Below are 16330 nucleotides of genomic sequence, written 5' to 3'. Positions count from 1 at the left end.
CGCATTCCATGCTTGGCAGCCGTCAGCAGGTTTACCCAATGCGCAGTGTAGGTGATATACCTGCCCTGACCATGCTTTGCAGACCAGCTATCAGTGGTCATATGGACCCTTGCCCCAACACTGTGTGCCAGACATGCCATTACTTCCTTTCGCACAATCGAGTACAGGTTGGGGATTGCCTTTTGTGAAAAGAAATTTCGGCCGGGTACCTTCCACTGCGGTGTCCCAATAGCTACAAATTTTTTGAACGCCTCAGACTCCACCAGCTTGTATGGTAAAAGCTGGCGGGCTAGAGTTCAGACAAGCCAGCTGTCAGACGCCGGCCAAGGGGGTGACATTGTGACATTGGCTTCTTACGCTCAAACATGTCCTTGACAGACACCTGACTGTGGGCAGATGAGCAGGAACTGCTCCGGAAGAGAGACGGAGTGGCGGATGGTTGAGAGGGAGCAAGGAGGACAGCAGTGTTTGACGTGGCTGAAGATGCTGGACCAGGAGGAGGATGGCGGCTTTGAGTTTGTGTGCTGCTTCTACTCATGTGTTGATCCCATAGGCGTTTGTGATGTGCGATCATGTGCCTTCGCAAAGCAGTTGTACCTAGGTGGGTGTTGGACTTCCCACAACGTTTATTTTGGCACAGGTTGCAAATGGCATCGCTGTTGTCAGAGGCAGACACACACAAAAAATGCCACACTGCTGAGCTCTGCGATGACGGCATTCTGGTGGTGGCAACAGCATGCGTTGATTGGCGTGCTGTCTGGCTGACCCCGGGTGCCGATGCATGCTGTCTGACTGTGCCACTAGCTCCTTGTGACCACCTCCCCCTGCCTCCAACTCGTCTCCTCCTCCTCCTCTCTGTCTCCCCATCTGAACTTTCCCCCTGTTCTTCTTCTCTTCTAGCGGACACCCACGTGACATCCACGGACGCATCGTCATGATCAACCGCTTCACTTGTATCTGACAAATCAACAAAGGAAGAGGCAGCGGGTACAACATCATCATCATCACACCGTACGTCCATGTCTGAAATGCTGCCTGACTGAGACATATCACTGTTATCTACATCCTCTGTCAATGATGGTTGCGCATCACTCATTTCTTCCAACTGATGTGTAAAAGACTCCTCTGACAGATCAAGTGAAGCGGCTGTGGTGCTAGTGTTGGTGGTGGCGGCAGGCGGGTGAGTGGTAACTTGAGAGGTGCCCGAAGAGAAGCTGGAGGAGGATGGTGCGTCAAAGTTTGGAGCGGAAGCTATAGAAGATTGGGTGTCCTGTGTTAAAAAGTCAACTATGTCCTCCTCAGAACTTTTCGAGTTAATGGTACGTAGCCTCTGAACAATGGGCATTATTCTATGGCCAAAAGGAATCACAGCACCACGAAAGCACCTGCGGGGTGGCCTGCCTCTGCCTGTCATTTTTTTTAAATGTACACTTACACTACTATTAAACAAGATATGAGTGGTGGCACTGGGCAAGTGGGCACAGTATACGCTGTGAGCCTGACACAAAAAAGCAGACTGATGTTTCACAGTCCAAAAAGTTTTTTTTTTTTTTTAAATGTACACTTACACTACTATTAAACAATATATGAGTGGTGGCACTGGGCAAGTGGGCACAGTATACGCTGTGAGCCTGACACAAAAAAGCAGACTGAAGTTTGACAGTCTAAAAAGTTTTTATTTTTTTAAATGTACACTTACACTACTATTAAACAAGATATGAGTGGTGGCACTGGGCAAGTGGGCACAATATACGCTGTGAGCCTGGCACACACGCTGGCAGGCAGGCAACTGCAATTAGATTACACAAGCAGACTGATGTTTCACAGTCAAAAAGGTTTTTTTTTTTAATTATTTACACTACTGTTACACCAGATATGAGTGGTGGCACTGGGCAAGTGGGCCTGGCACACACGCTGGCAGGCAGACAACTGCAATTAGATAACACTAGCAGACTGATGTTTCACAGTCAAAAAAGTTTTTTTTTTTTAAATTATTTACACTACTGTTACACCAGATATGAGTGGTGGCACTGGGCAAGTGGGCCTGGCACACACGCTGGCAGGCAGGCAACTGCAATTAGATTACACAAGCAGACTGATGTTTCTCAGTCAAAAAAGTTTTTTTTTTTTAATTATTTACACTACTGTTACACCAGATGTGAGTGGTGGCACTGGGCAAGTGGGCCTGGCACACACGCTGGCAGGCAGGCAACTGCAATTAGATTACACTAGCAGACTGATGTTTCACAGTCAAAAAAGTTTTTTTTTTTTAATTATTTACACTACTGTTACACCAGATGTGAGTGGTGGCACTGGGCAAGTGGGCCTGGCACACATGCTGGCAGGCAGGCAACTGCAATTAGATTACACTAGCAGACTGATGTTTCACAGTCAAAAAAGTTTTTTTTTTAAATTATTTACACTACTGTTACACCAGATATGAGTGGTGGCACTGGGCAAGTGGGCCTGGCACACACGCTGGCAGGCAGGCAACTGCAATTAGATTACACTAGCAGACTGAGTGGTGGCACTGGGCAAGTGGGCACAGTATACGCTGAGAGCCTGACACACACGCTGGCAGGCAGGCAACTGCAATTAGATTACACAGGAAAAAAAAAAAAGCAGCCCTAAAAAGGTCTTTTTGGGGTGCTGTCCTTACAGATGAGTCCTTCAGGACTGTAGTGGACACTGAATACACTAGCCTAGCTATCAATTACCCTATTAAATCAGAATCTAAAATGGCTGCTGTCCAGGAGCTGGGAGGGTCTGGGAGGGAGTGTCTGCTGCTGATTGGCTGGAATGTGTCTGCAGACTGTGAGATACAGGGTCAAAATTTACTCAATGATGACGAATAGGGTGCGGATCGAACATCGCATATGTTCGCCCGCCGCAGCAAACGCGAACAAGCTATGTTTGCCGGGAACTATTCGCCGGTGAACAATTCGCGACATCACTAATATCTGACTTTTTTATCCCACACAAATTGTGTTTAGATATACTGCACATCCTATTTTGTATTTTTTTAGCTTGTGTTTTTTAGCTTGTGTCGACACAATTTTATTTTGATTATACTTAATCACCTAGATTATGAGTTTTGAGCGCTATAGGGAAAGTAAAGAACACAAGAAAAGTTGCGTTATTTAACCCCCTATAGCGCTGCCATTACAAGTTTAAAAAAACCCAGCTTGCACAGGAGATATGGAGATTTTGAGCTCCATACCGCACCAAAAACAAGAGGTGTTTTTACGTTCTCGTGCATGCTTTCCCCATAGACATCAATGGGGAGACTCAGCAAAAAAAAAGTGTAACACCTGCGATCGCGGAAACAAAAGCTCCGTAACGCAGCCCCATTGATGTCTATGGGGAAAAAGAAAATACAGTTTAAACTTTACACCCGACATAAACCCCACATCTAAACACCCCTAATCTGCTTGCCTACAGTTATAAAACCCCTAATCTGCCGCTCCCAATATTGCCGCCACCTAAATAAAATGATTAACCCCGAATGTGCCGATCCCGATATCGCCACCACTATACTACATTTATTAACCCCTATTTTGCTGCACCCCAACATCACCGCAACTATATTAAAGTTATTAATCCCTATTCCGCCGCTCCCCAACATCGCCGCAACTAAATAAAGTTATTAACCCCTAAACCTCTGGCCTCCCACATCACTACCACTAAATAAACCTATTAACTCCTAAACCGCCAGCCCCCCACATCAAAACAACCTAAATTAAACTATATTAACCCCTAAACCTAACCCTAACGTAACCCTAACCCTTAACCTAACCTTAACCCTAACACCCCCTAACTTTAACATAATGAAATTAGATCTAAATTAAATTTACAATTATTAACTAAATAATTCCTATTTAAAACTAAATACTTACCAGTGAAATAAAATCTAACCTGCCTTACACTAAAACCTAACATTACAAAAAAAACAAAAAAAAACTACAGTTACAAAAAATAACAAAACCTACCATTACAAAAAAAAATAAAAAATAAATAAAAAGCTTAATCTAGAATAAACTACCAAGGGCCCTTAAAAGGGCCTTTTGTAGGGCATTGCCCTGAGTCAAACAGCTCTTTTGCTCCAAAAAAAATACAAACACCCCCTAACTCTATACAAACCCCCACCCCCCAAATTACCAAGGGCCCTTAAAAGGGCCATTTGGGGGGGCCTTAAAAGGGCCTTTGTAGGGCATTGCCCTGAGTTAAACAGCTCTTTTACTAAAAACAAAAAATACAAACACCCCCTAACACTATAGAAAACCCCACCCCCAAACTACCAAGGGCCCTTAAAAGGGCCATTTGGGGGGCCATAAAAGGGCCTTTTTTAGGGCATTGCCCTAAGTTAAACAGCTCTTCTGCTAAAAAAAAAAAAAAAACCCTAAAAATATACATTACACAAAATAACAAACAAATTATCAAAAATAAAAAAATATTCCTATTCTAATACCCAAAAATAGCCTTTTGTAGGGCATTGCCCTAAAGAAATCAGCTCTGTTTATGAAATAAAAATACAAATACCCACTAACATTACAAACCCCCCCAACCCAAAAAAAAAAAAATCTAAAAAACCTAAGCTACCCATTGCCCTGAAAAGGGCATTTGTATGGGCATTATCATTAAAAGGGCATTTAGCTCTTTTACTGCCCAGACCCTAAACTAAAAAATAAAACTCACCCAATAAACCCTTAAAAAAGCCTAACACTAACCCCCGACGATCCACTTACAGTTTCTGAGGTCCCGCTTGAATGATTTTCATCCCGGAGTTGAAGTCCAAAGGCCTGATCCAAGCGGCAAGAAGTCTTCATCCAGACGGCCTCTTCAACCTTTATCCAGGTGGCATCTTCTTTTATTGATCCTGGAGGCGAGGAGCGGGTCCATCCTGAAGACATCCGGCGCAGAGCATCCTCTTCATACGGTCGCCGCCGTACACTGAATCTTCAATGCAAGGGACGCGATCCAAGATGGCATCCCTTGCATTCCTATTGCCTGAAAAATTTGAATCAGCCAATAGGAATTAGAGCTGATAAAATCCTATTGGCTGTGCAAATCAGCCAATAGGATTTAAGCAGATCTAATTCTATTGGATGATGAATCAGCCAATAGAATGAGAGCTGCTTAAATCCTATTGGCTGATTGGAACATCCAATAGGATTTAAGCAGCTCTCATTCTATTGGCTGATTCATCATCTTGATTTGAACAGCCAATAGGATTTAAGCAGCTCTTAAAAAGTTTAAAGTTAAAGGAACAGTGGTTACACTACCTGGACGGGGCAGAAAAAGGAAGCTATCAACGGCTGTAACCAGATTTCTGAAAAGGCAGGTTGAGAAAAACTGTTGAGTGACTGCAAAAGACCTGCAGCAAGAATTGGTGGCAACAGGCACTGAGGTTTCAGTTTGCACAGTAAGGCACATACTAAATGCAGAAGGTTTCCATGCCAGAACTCCAAGACGTACACAACTACTGACCCAAAAGCACAAGAAAGATCAGCGGTATGTCTGGAGGAAGACGAATGAAGCATGCACTGAAAAGAAAACTCTGCCTACAGTTAAGCATGGTGGTGGCTCGGTGATGCTCTGGAGCTGCTTTGCATCCTTTGGCCCTGGAAACCTGAAGCGTGTGGAAGGCAAGATGGATTCATTAAAGTATCAGGAAATCCTAGGAGAAAGTGTCATGCCGGCTTTGAGGAAGCTGAATCTTGGGCGTCATTGGACCTTCCAACAGGACAATGATCCCAAGCATACCTCAAATTCCACCAAGGCTTGGTTGCATAAGTAGTCCTGGAAGATTCTACAGTGGCCATCACAGTCACCTGACTTGAATTCCATAGAAAATCTCTGGTGGGATTTGAAGAAGGCTGTTGCAGCTGTCAAACCCAAGAATATTACTGAACTGGAGGCCATTGCTCATGAGAAATGGGCTAAGATTCCTCAGGAAAGCTGGTGTCTGACTATGCATCTAATTTGCAGCAGGGCATAACAGCAAAAGGGTGTCTACTAAGTACTAAAGATGCTTGCCATGAAGGGGTTGAATAATTTTGAAACTGCAGAATTAATTAAAAGTTGCATTTTCAGTTGAATTTGGGGAAACCACTTGAAGCATTCGTTTAGTTGAGCTATTTCAATTGCTTTTCTTTGATTTGTTCACTGCAAACAGCTGAAAGGCTGTAAATATTTACAATAACCCTGATTTGCAATGGGGGTTGAATAATTTTGATTACAACTGTGTGTGTGTCTGTGTGTATATATATATATATATATATATATATATATATAAAATACAAACAATTTATTATACAAAAACAAAAGTAAATGGTAAGAACAAATACTCCCCTTCAGGAGCGGAGCCGCTGCCTCCCACAGTTTCTCCCAGCGAACTGTTAGTAGATATGGTTTGGTTAGAGGAGTGCTTGCTCCAATGTGTGATCCACCAATTCGATGTCAGTCCAAAAGAATCTGGAAAATTAAAGGACTCCAATTTTGCGTTTGTATACACTCAATAAAAATAAGTGCAGTATACTCACTGAATCAAAAATCCAGTATCAGCGACGAGAAAGAAACCTTAGTGTCTTTATAAAAACATAGGTTTATTAAGCTTTACGCATTTCAACGAACCAGTCGTCTTTTTCAAGAGCAAGTTAAAAGGCAAAACAAAGTAATCTACATTGTGGCAGATACTGGTGGATTAAATACACTGCAAAATAACCAGCTTCCGGTCTGACGAAAGGTGGTTTTACAAAGTAATCGCATTCCCAATTAAATTTATTTCCAACTGAAAATAATCAAAAATTGTAAAACATTGTGTCCAGACTATAAAAACCTTTAGTAAAGAAAAATATTATAAAATGATCTCATAAAAATTATCATTTAACGTCCCTTTCAGGTGGAAATAAAACTAACCAATCCCCATCAACCTAGAGTTAAAAACGACCAATCAAATTTAAAGTTCCTATTCGAGTAGGCTTAGGTCAGTTAGTCCTCAAATAGGTCCGGCTAAGTTTGGGCGGCCACGTGATGTTGGTGAGCCAATCCGTATACGGTCTTGTTTCTGTGTTAGGTTTCAGTTTCCAAATAGGTCTGGACTATTCGGAATGAGTCACATGTTGGATTCAACCAATTATCTGTTACTGGTATTCCAGTCTGACTTGGAAGATCACATTATTGTCGGCTTCCAATTGCAGAGTCCCAAATAACGTCAATCTTTCGTACCCATAATAAACAATAAAATGGAATATCTTTATGATACAACCTTATGGAGAAGATAGAGACAATTAGTCCTCAGATTACATACATATTCAGATCAAACCATTGGAAGGATATAATAATCTTAATACTAATTTTTATGTTGTATTTTCACGAAAACTATCACAGAGATTACGAGTTTTGCGTTAGCCTTAAAAAGCAGCGTTGAGAGGTTCCAACGCTGCTTTTTACCTAACGCTGGTATTACGAGTCTGACAGGTACAGGCTCACCGCTCACTTTTCTTCTGCAACTCGAGGCTACCGCAAATCCCCTTACGTCAATTGCATAGCCTATCTTTTTAATGGGATTTGCCTAACGCCGGTATTACGAGTCTTGGAAGAAGTGAGCGGTAGACCCTCTCCTGTCAAGACTTCTACCGCATTAAAAAGTCAGTAGTTACGAGTTTTATGGGCTAACGCCGGAACATAAAACTCTTAACTAAAGTGCTTCAAAGTACACTAACACCCATAAACTACCTATTAACCCCTAAACCGAGGCCCCCCCCACATCGCAAACACTAAAATAAATTTTTTAACCCCTAATCTGCCGACCGGACATCGCCGCCACCTACATTATACCTCTGAACCCCTAATCTGCTGCCCCTAACATTGCTGACACCTACATTATATTTATTAACCTCTAATCTGCCGCCCCCAACGTCGCCGCCACCTACCTACAATTATTAACCCCTAATCTGCCGACCGGACATCGCCGTCACTTTAATAAATGTATTAACCCCTAAACCGCCACACTCCCGCCTCACAAACACTAGTTAAATGTTATTAACCCCTAATCTGCCGTCCCTAACATCGCCGACACCTACTTACATTTATTAACTCCTAATTTGCCACCCCCAACGTCGCTGCTACTATATTAAATGTATTAACCCCTAAACCTAAGTCTAAACCTAACCCTAACCCCCCCTAACTTAAATATAATTTCAATTAAATGAAATACATTTAACATAATTAAATAAATAATTTCTATTCAAAACTAAATACTTACCGATAAAATAAACCCTAAGATAGCTACAATATAACTAATAGTTACATAGTAGCTAGCTTAGGATTTATATTTATTTTACAGGCAACTTTGTATTTATTTTAACTAGGTAGAATAGTTATTAAATAGTTATTAACTACAATTAAATTCAATAAACTAAATTACGGAAACCCCCCCCCACTAAATTACAGAAAATAAAAAAAGAATTACAAGAATTTTAAACTAATTACACCTAATCTAATCCCCATAATAAAATAAAAAAGCCCCCCAAAATAATAAAATTTCCCTACCCTATACTAAATTACAAATAGCCCTTAAAAGGGCCTTTTGCGGGGCATTACCCCAAAGTAATCAGCTCTTTTACCTGTAAAAGAAAAATACACCCCCCCAACATTAAAACCCACCACCCACACACCCCTACTCTAAAACCCACCCAATCCCCCCTTAAAAAATCCTAACACTACCCCATTGAAGATCTCCCTACCTTGAGCCGTCTTCACCCAGCCGGGCACAAGTGGTCATCTGATCCAGGCAGAAGTCTTCATCCGATGGGGCAGAAGAGGACATCCAGACCAGCAGAAGTCTTCATCCTATCCGGGTAGAAGAGGACATCTGGACCGGCAGAAGGCTTCATCCAAGCGGCATCTTCTTCCATCCGACGAGGAGCGTCTCCATCTTGAAGACATCCGACACGGAGCATCCTTCCAGAACGACGGACTAACGGCGAATGACGGTTCCTTTAAATGACGTCATCCAAGATGGCGTCCCTCGAATTAGGATTGGCTGATAGGATTCTATCAGCCAATCGGAATTAAGGTAGGAAAAATACGATTGGCTGATTTAATCACCCAATCGGATTGAAGTTCAATCCGATTGGCTGATTGGATCAGCCAATAGAATTGACCTCGCATTCTATTGGCTGATCCAATCAGCCAATCGGATTGAACTTCAATCCGATTGGCTGATTAAATAAACCAATCGGATTTTTCCTACCTTAATTCCGATTGGGTGATAGAATCCTATCAGCCAATCGGAATTCGAGGGACGCCATCTTGGATGACGTCATTTAAAACGAACCGTCATTCGTCGTTAGTCCGTTGTGCTGGAAGGATGCTCCGCGCCAAATGTCTTCAAGATGGAGTCGCTCCTCGTCGGATGGAAGAAGATAGAAGATGCCGCTTGGATGAAGCCTTCTGCCGGTCCGGATGTCCTCTTCTGCCCAGATAGGATGAAGACTTCTGCCGGTCTGGATGTCCTCTTCTGCCCCATCGGATGAAGACTTATGCCCGGATCGGATGATCACTTGTGCCCGGCTGGGTGAAGACGGCTCAAGGTAGGGAGATCTTCAATGGGGTAGTGTTAGGTTTTTTGAGGGGGGATTGGGTGGGTTTTAGAGTAGGGGTGTGTGGGTGGTGGGTTTTAATGTTGGGGGGGTATTGTATTTTTCTTTTACAGGTAAACGAGCTGATTACTTTGGGGCAATTCCCCGCAAAAGGCCCTTTTAAGGGCTATTTGTAATTAAGTATAGGGTAGGGAAATTTTATTATTTTGGGGGGCTTTTTTATTTTATTAGGGGGATTAGATTAGGTGTAATTAGTTTAAAATTCTTGTAATTCTTTTTTTATTTTCTGTAATTTAGTGGGGGGGGTTTTCCGTAATTTAGTTTATTGAATTTAATTGTAGGTATTATTTAGGTAATTTATTTAATGATAGTGTAGTGTTAGGTGTAATTGTAACTTAGGTTAGGATTTATTTTACAGGTAATTTTGTATTTATTTTAGCTAGGCAGTTTATTAAATAGTTAATAACTATTTAATAACTATTCTACCTAGTTAAAATAAATACAAAGTTGCCTGTAAAATAAATATAAATCCTAAAATGGCTACAATGTAACTATTAGTTATATTGTAGCCATCTTATGGTTTATTTTATAAGTAAGTATTTAGTTTTCAATAGGAATAATTTATTTAATTGTAGTTATTTTATTTAGATTTATTTAAATTATATTTAAATTAGGTGGGGTGTTAGGGTTAGGGTAAGACTTAGGTTTATGGGTTAATAACTTTATTATAGTGGTGGCGACGTTGGCGGCGGCAGATTAGGGATTAATTCATTTAATATAGTTGCAGCGACGTTGGGGGGGCAGATTAGGGGTTAATAACTATAATGTAGGTGTCAGTGATGTTGGGGGCAGCAGATTAGGGGTTTATAACTATAATGTAGGTGGCGGCGGTGTCCAGAGCGGCAGATTAGGGGTTAATAGTATAAAGCACGTGGCAACGATGTCGGGGGCGTCAGATTAGTTTAGACTCGGGGTTCATGTTAGGGTGTTAGGTGCAGACATATTTTTTATTTCCCCATAGGAAACAATGAGGTTGCGTTAGGAGCTTGACGCTGCTTTTTTGCAGGTGTTAGGTTTTTTTCCAGCCAGCTCAGCCCCATTGTTTCCTATGGGGAAATCGTGCACGAGCATGTTTAGCCAGCTTACCGCTACCGTAAGCAACGCTGGTATTGAGGTGAGATGTGGAGCTAAATTCTCCTCTACGCTCACCTTTTTGCGGCTAATGCCAGGTTTAAAAAAACCTGTAATACCAGCGTTGGCTTAAGGTAGCGTTAGAAAAAAAAAAGCCTTGTTAGCAACGCACCCCTGTTACCGCCAAACTTGTAATCTTGCTGTATGTAAATATACAGCATATAAATATATAAGAAATATAGAAATACATATCCACTTCCAAACAAAAGTTGCAACCCTGATATCTTTATTGAAACCCCATTGACCATATGTTCTGAGGGTATGTATACACCATAGTTCCCTTTTTATAAGTTCCTTATCTATTTGTCCCCCTCTCCAGTGCAATGACACTTTCTCTATACCCATCCAACTAAGACCCCCTGTTTTAAAGCTCTGACAGTTGTTGCAGTGTAAAGGGACACCATGACCTGTGTGTTCTTTATCGATCTTGTTCAGGTTCTTCAAGATCCTGGTTTTTAAAAATCTGGTTGTTTGACATAATATTAAATTTTACAATTTCACTGCAACAAGTATATAACATTTTTGGTTTTGCAACTGATAAAACTCTTAATTTCAAATACTTTCCCAGTAACTGCCGATTGAAAGTTCTTAAATACCTTCTTTGAATAATTACACCCTTTGCATCTCCCACATGTGTAAAAGCCCTTTAAATCCGATATTTGGATTGGGTTTAGGGGGTACATACCCTTCACAAGGGAAGGGGCCAGTTGCTGTTTAAAATTGGTTCTTTTTTCTGAAAACTATCTTTGGTGTCTGAGGTATAATATCCTTGAAAAATTCATCCTCTTTGAGGATATGCCAGTGTCTCCTAATAATATTTATGACCTGTCTATGTCCACTGTTAAATGTGGTAATGAATCTAGGAAAACTAGATTGTTGGTTAGTTCTGTTGTTCTTATCCTTCTCAATTAGGAGGGGATTTCTTTCTAATTTTTTAATTTGTATTATCTCTCCTGTTCTAAAACTTTCTCCTCATATCCCTTCCACTGGAATATTTTTTTGAGGAGGTTTGACTGTTCCTCAAAATCCTCCATCCTATCACAATTCTTCCTAATCCTAAGGAATTGTCCCCTAGGGATCGCTTTTAACCATACGGGGTGATGATGGCTATCTTTTTGATGTACAAAGAAAAGAGATAATATTGGGGCGCCTCATGTGTGCATCAGTATGTCAGGATGACTCAGTCAAATAGGCAATGCCAAGTGGGTACTCACATTTAACCCAAGCACACTTGTGTGCTGGGAGAAGCAGGCTGGTAACCTGGGGTGTACCAGTTAACCCTCTCCAGGTGAAGATTGAACAGTGCAGGGGTATCCTGCCACACTGGGGGGTCGATCCGATAAAAATCGTCGCCCGCAAAAGCCGGCGACGCCAATATTTACGCTGGTTTGGTATCACATATACGGCGTAACCTAGAAGTTACGCGCGTATATTTCTGCCGTCGCCCGTAGTTTTTTGGGCTATAGGCAGGTATACCAAACCAGCGCAGTTTGGTATCCAATATGCAGCGTAAGGACTTACGTTGCGAAAATGGAGAAAACTTACTCCATTTTCACCTCGCCACAAAAAGCAGCCGTAAGAAGCCTTACGCTGACTATTGGAACCCCGTAACTCCCTAAACTGGCTGCTAAAATAAACCTAACACCTAACGCATGCGCAATGTCTATCTCCCTGTCAACCGCAATCTTCTAAAATAAACCTAACACCTAATGCATGCGCAATGTCTATCTACCTGTAAACCGCGACCCCCCCCCCCCCGAAATCCCTAATAAAGTTATCAACCCCTAAACCGCCGCTCCCGGACCCCGCCGCCATCTACATAAACTAACCCCCTACTGTGAGCCCCTAAAACCGCCGCCATCTACCTTATCTATCCCCTAATTAGAACCCCTTACACCGCTGTCATCTACCTTATCTATCCCCTAATCTGACCCCTTACACCGCTGCCACCTATATAAAAATTATTAACCCCTAATCTAATCCCCCTATACCGCCGCCAGCTATATTAATATTATTAACCCCTAATGTAAGCCCCTTACACCGCCGCCATCTCTATTAAAATGATTAACCCCTAATTTAATCTACCTACCCCGCCGCCAGCTATATTATCTATATTAACCCTAAGTATATTATAGTTAATATAGGTATTACATTATATATATTAACTATATTAACCCTAATTATATTAGGGTTAATATAGTTAATATAGTTACTATAGTATTTATATTAACTATATTAACTCTATCTAACCCTAACACCCCTAACTAAATTTATATTAAATTAATCTAATTCATTTATAAACTAAAATATTCCTATTTAAATCTAAATGCTTACCTATAAAATAAACCCTAAGATAGCTACAATATAATTAATAATTACATTGTAGCTATGTTAGGGTTAATATTTATTTTACAGGTAAATTGTTAATTATTTTAACTAGGTATAATAGCTATTAAATAGTTATTAACTATTTAATATCTACCTAGTTAAAATAATTACCCAATTACCTGTAAAATAAATCCTAACCTAAGTTACAAATACACCTACACTATCAATAAATTAAATAAACTACAAACATCTATCTAAAAATACAATTAAATTAACTAAACTAAATTACAAAAAAAAACAAACACTAAATTACAAAAAATAAAAAAAAGATTACAAGATTTTTAAGCTAATTACACCTATTCTAAGCCCCCTAATAAAATAATAAACCCCCAAAATAAAAAAAATTCCCTGCCCTATTCTAAATTAACAAAATTTCAAAGCTCTTTACCTTACCAGCCCTTAAAAGGGCCTTTTGTGGGGCATGCCCCAAATAATTCAGCTCTTTTGCATACAAATACAATACCCCCCCCCATTACAACCCACCACCCACATACCCCTATTCTAAAACCACCCAAACCCCCCTTAAAAAAGCCTAACACTACCCCCCTGAAGATCTCCCTACCTTGTCTTCACCACACCGGGCCGAACTCCTGATCCGATCCGGGCGATGTCTTCCTCCAAGCGGCAAAGAAGAATTCTTCCTCCGGCGATGTCTTCCTCCAAGCGGCAAAGAAGAATTCTTCCTCCGGCGATGTCTTCCTCCAAGCGGCAAAGAACAATTCTTCCTCCGGCGACGTCTTCCTCCAAGCGGCAGCAAAGTCTTCATTCTTCCAGCGGCATCTTCAATCTTCTTTCTTCGCTCCGCCGCCGCGGAGCATCCATCCCGGCCGACGACTGAACGACGAATGAGGTACCTTTAAATGACGTCATCCAAGATGGCGTCCGCCGAATTCCGATTGGCTGATAGGATTCTATCAGCCAATCGGAATTAAGTTAGAAAAATCTGATCGGAACAGCCAATAGAATGCGAGCTCAATCTGATTGGCTGATTGGATCAGCCAATCGGATTGAACTTGAATCTGATTGGCTGATTCAATCAGCCAATCAGATTTTTCTAACTTAATTCCGATTGGCTGATAGAATCCTACCAGCCAATCGGAATTCGGCGGACGCCATCTTGGATCACGTCATTTAAAGGTACCTCTTTCGTCGTTCAGTCGTCGGCCGGGATGGATGCTCCGCGGCGGCGGAGCGAAGAAAGAAGATTGAAGATGCCGCCGGAAGAATGAAGACTTTGCTGCCGCTTGGAGGAAGACGTCGCCGGAGGAAGAATTCTTCTTTGCCACTTGGAGGAAGACATCGCCGGAGGAAGAATTCTTCTTTGCCGCTTGGAGGAAGACATCGCCCGGATCGGATCAGGAGTTCGGCCCGGTGTGGTGAAAACAAGGTAGGGAGATCTTCAGGGGGGTAGTGTTAGGCTTTTTTAAGGGGGGTTTGGGTGGTTTTAGAATAGGGGTATGTGGGTGGTGGGTTGTAATGGGGGGGGGGGTATTGTATTTGTATGCAAAAGAGCTGAATTCTTTGGGGCATGCCCCACAAAAGGCCCTTTTAAGGGCTGGTAAGGTAAAGAGCTTTGAAATTTTGTTAATTTAGAATAGGGCAGGGAATTGTTTTTTATTTTGGGGGTTTATTATTTTATTAGGGGGCTTAGAATAGGTGTAATTAGCTTAAAAATCTTGTAATCTTTTTTTTATTTTTTGTAATTTAGTGTTTGTTTTTTTGTAATTTAGTTTAGTTAATTTAATTGTATTTTTAGATAGATGTTTGTAGTTTATTTAATTTATTGATAGTCTAGGTGTATTTGTAACTTAGGTTAGGATTTATTTTACAGGTAATTGGGTAATTATTTTAACTAGGTAGATATTAAATAGTTAATAACTATTTAATAGCTATTATACCTAGTTAAAATAATTAACAATTTACCTGTAAAATAAATATTAACCCTAACATAGCTACAATGTAATTATTAATTATATTGTAGCTATCTTAGGGTTTATGTTATAGGTAAGTATTTAGATTTAAATAGGAATATTTTAGTTTATAAATGAATTAGATTAATTTAATATAAATGTAGTTAGGGGTGTTAGGGTTAGATAGAGTTAATATAGTTAATATAAATACTATAGTAAGTATATTAACTATATTAACCCTAATATAATTAGGGTTAATATATATAATGTAATACCTATATTAACTATAATATACTTAGGGTTAATATAGATAATATAGCTGGCGGCGGGGTAGGTAGATTAAATTAGGGGTTAATCATTTTAATAGAGATGGCGGCGGTGTTAGGGGCTTACATTAGGGGTTAATAATTTTAATATAGATGGCGGCGGTGTTAGGGGCTCACTTTAGGGGGTTATAGATATAATATAGCTGGCGGCGGGGTACGGGAGCGACGGTTTAGGGGTTAATAACTTTATTAGGTTGCGGCGGGGTACGGGAGCGGTGGTTTAGGGGTTAATAGCTTTTTTATTGTTAGGATAGTGAGGGGGATAGCGGATAGAGGGTTAGACGTGTCGGGCTATGTTAGGGAGGCGTGTTAGACGTGTCGGGCTATGATTAGGAGGCGTGTTAGACAGTGCGGGTGATTTAGACTTTAGTCAGGTTTTATAGGCGCCGGCAGTTTCTAACGTGGCGCAAGTCACTGGCGACTCCAAAAATCTGTACTTACGCAGATTTCTGGACATCGCTGGTTTGTGAGACTTGCGCCACTTTAGCAAGTGACGGCGCCGCATATTGGATGGCTCGAGTTGCGAGCTGAAACTGCGGGCGACGTGGGTTCCCTCGCTTGCGCCGCAAACTGCGATCTATATCGGATCGCGCCCTTGGTGTGTGATAGATTCCAAAAAAGTCAGAGGCAGTGGAAGTACTGCTCAAGAAGGTGCTGAACCAGAGCTTGTGTAAAACAAGTTAGTTTATTAAAAACAGATTAAAAACAGTAACAAGCAATGGTTACATATAATGCAATGCGTTTCTCAGCCTTAGCATCGGCTGTTTCATCAGGCATAAGATGCTAAGGCTGAGAAATGTGTTGCATTATATGTAACAATTGCTTGTTACAGTTTTTAATCTGTTTTTTAAAAACTAACTTGTTTTACACAAGCTCTGGTTGAGCACTTTCTTGAGCAGTTCTACCACTG

The sequence above is a fragment of the Bombina bombina genome, chromosome 6, assembly GCF_027579735.1.
Source record: "Bombina bombina isolate aBomBom1 chromosome 6, aBomBom1.pri, whole genome shotgun sequence".
Taxonomy (NCBI): domain Eukaryota; kingdom Metazoa; phylum Chordata; class Amphibia; order Anura; family Bombinatoridae; genus Bombina; species Bombina bombina.
Note: the sequence above shows the minus strand (reverse complement) of the source record.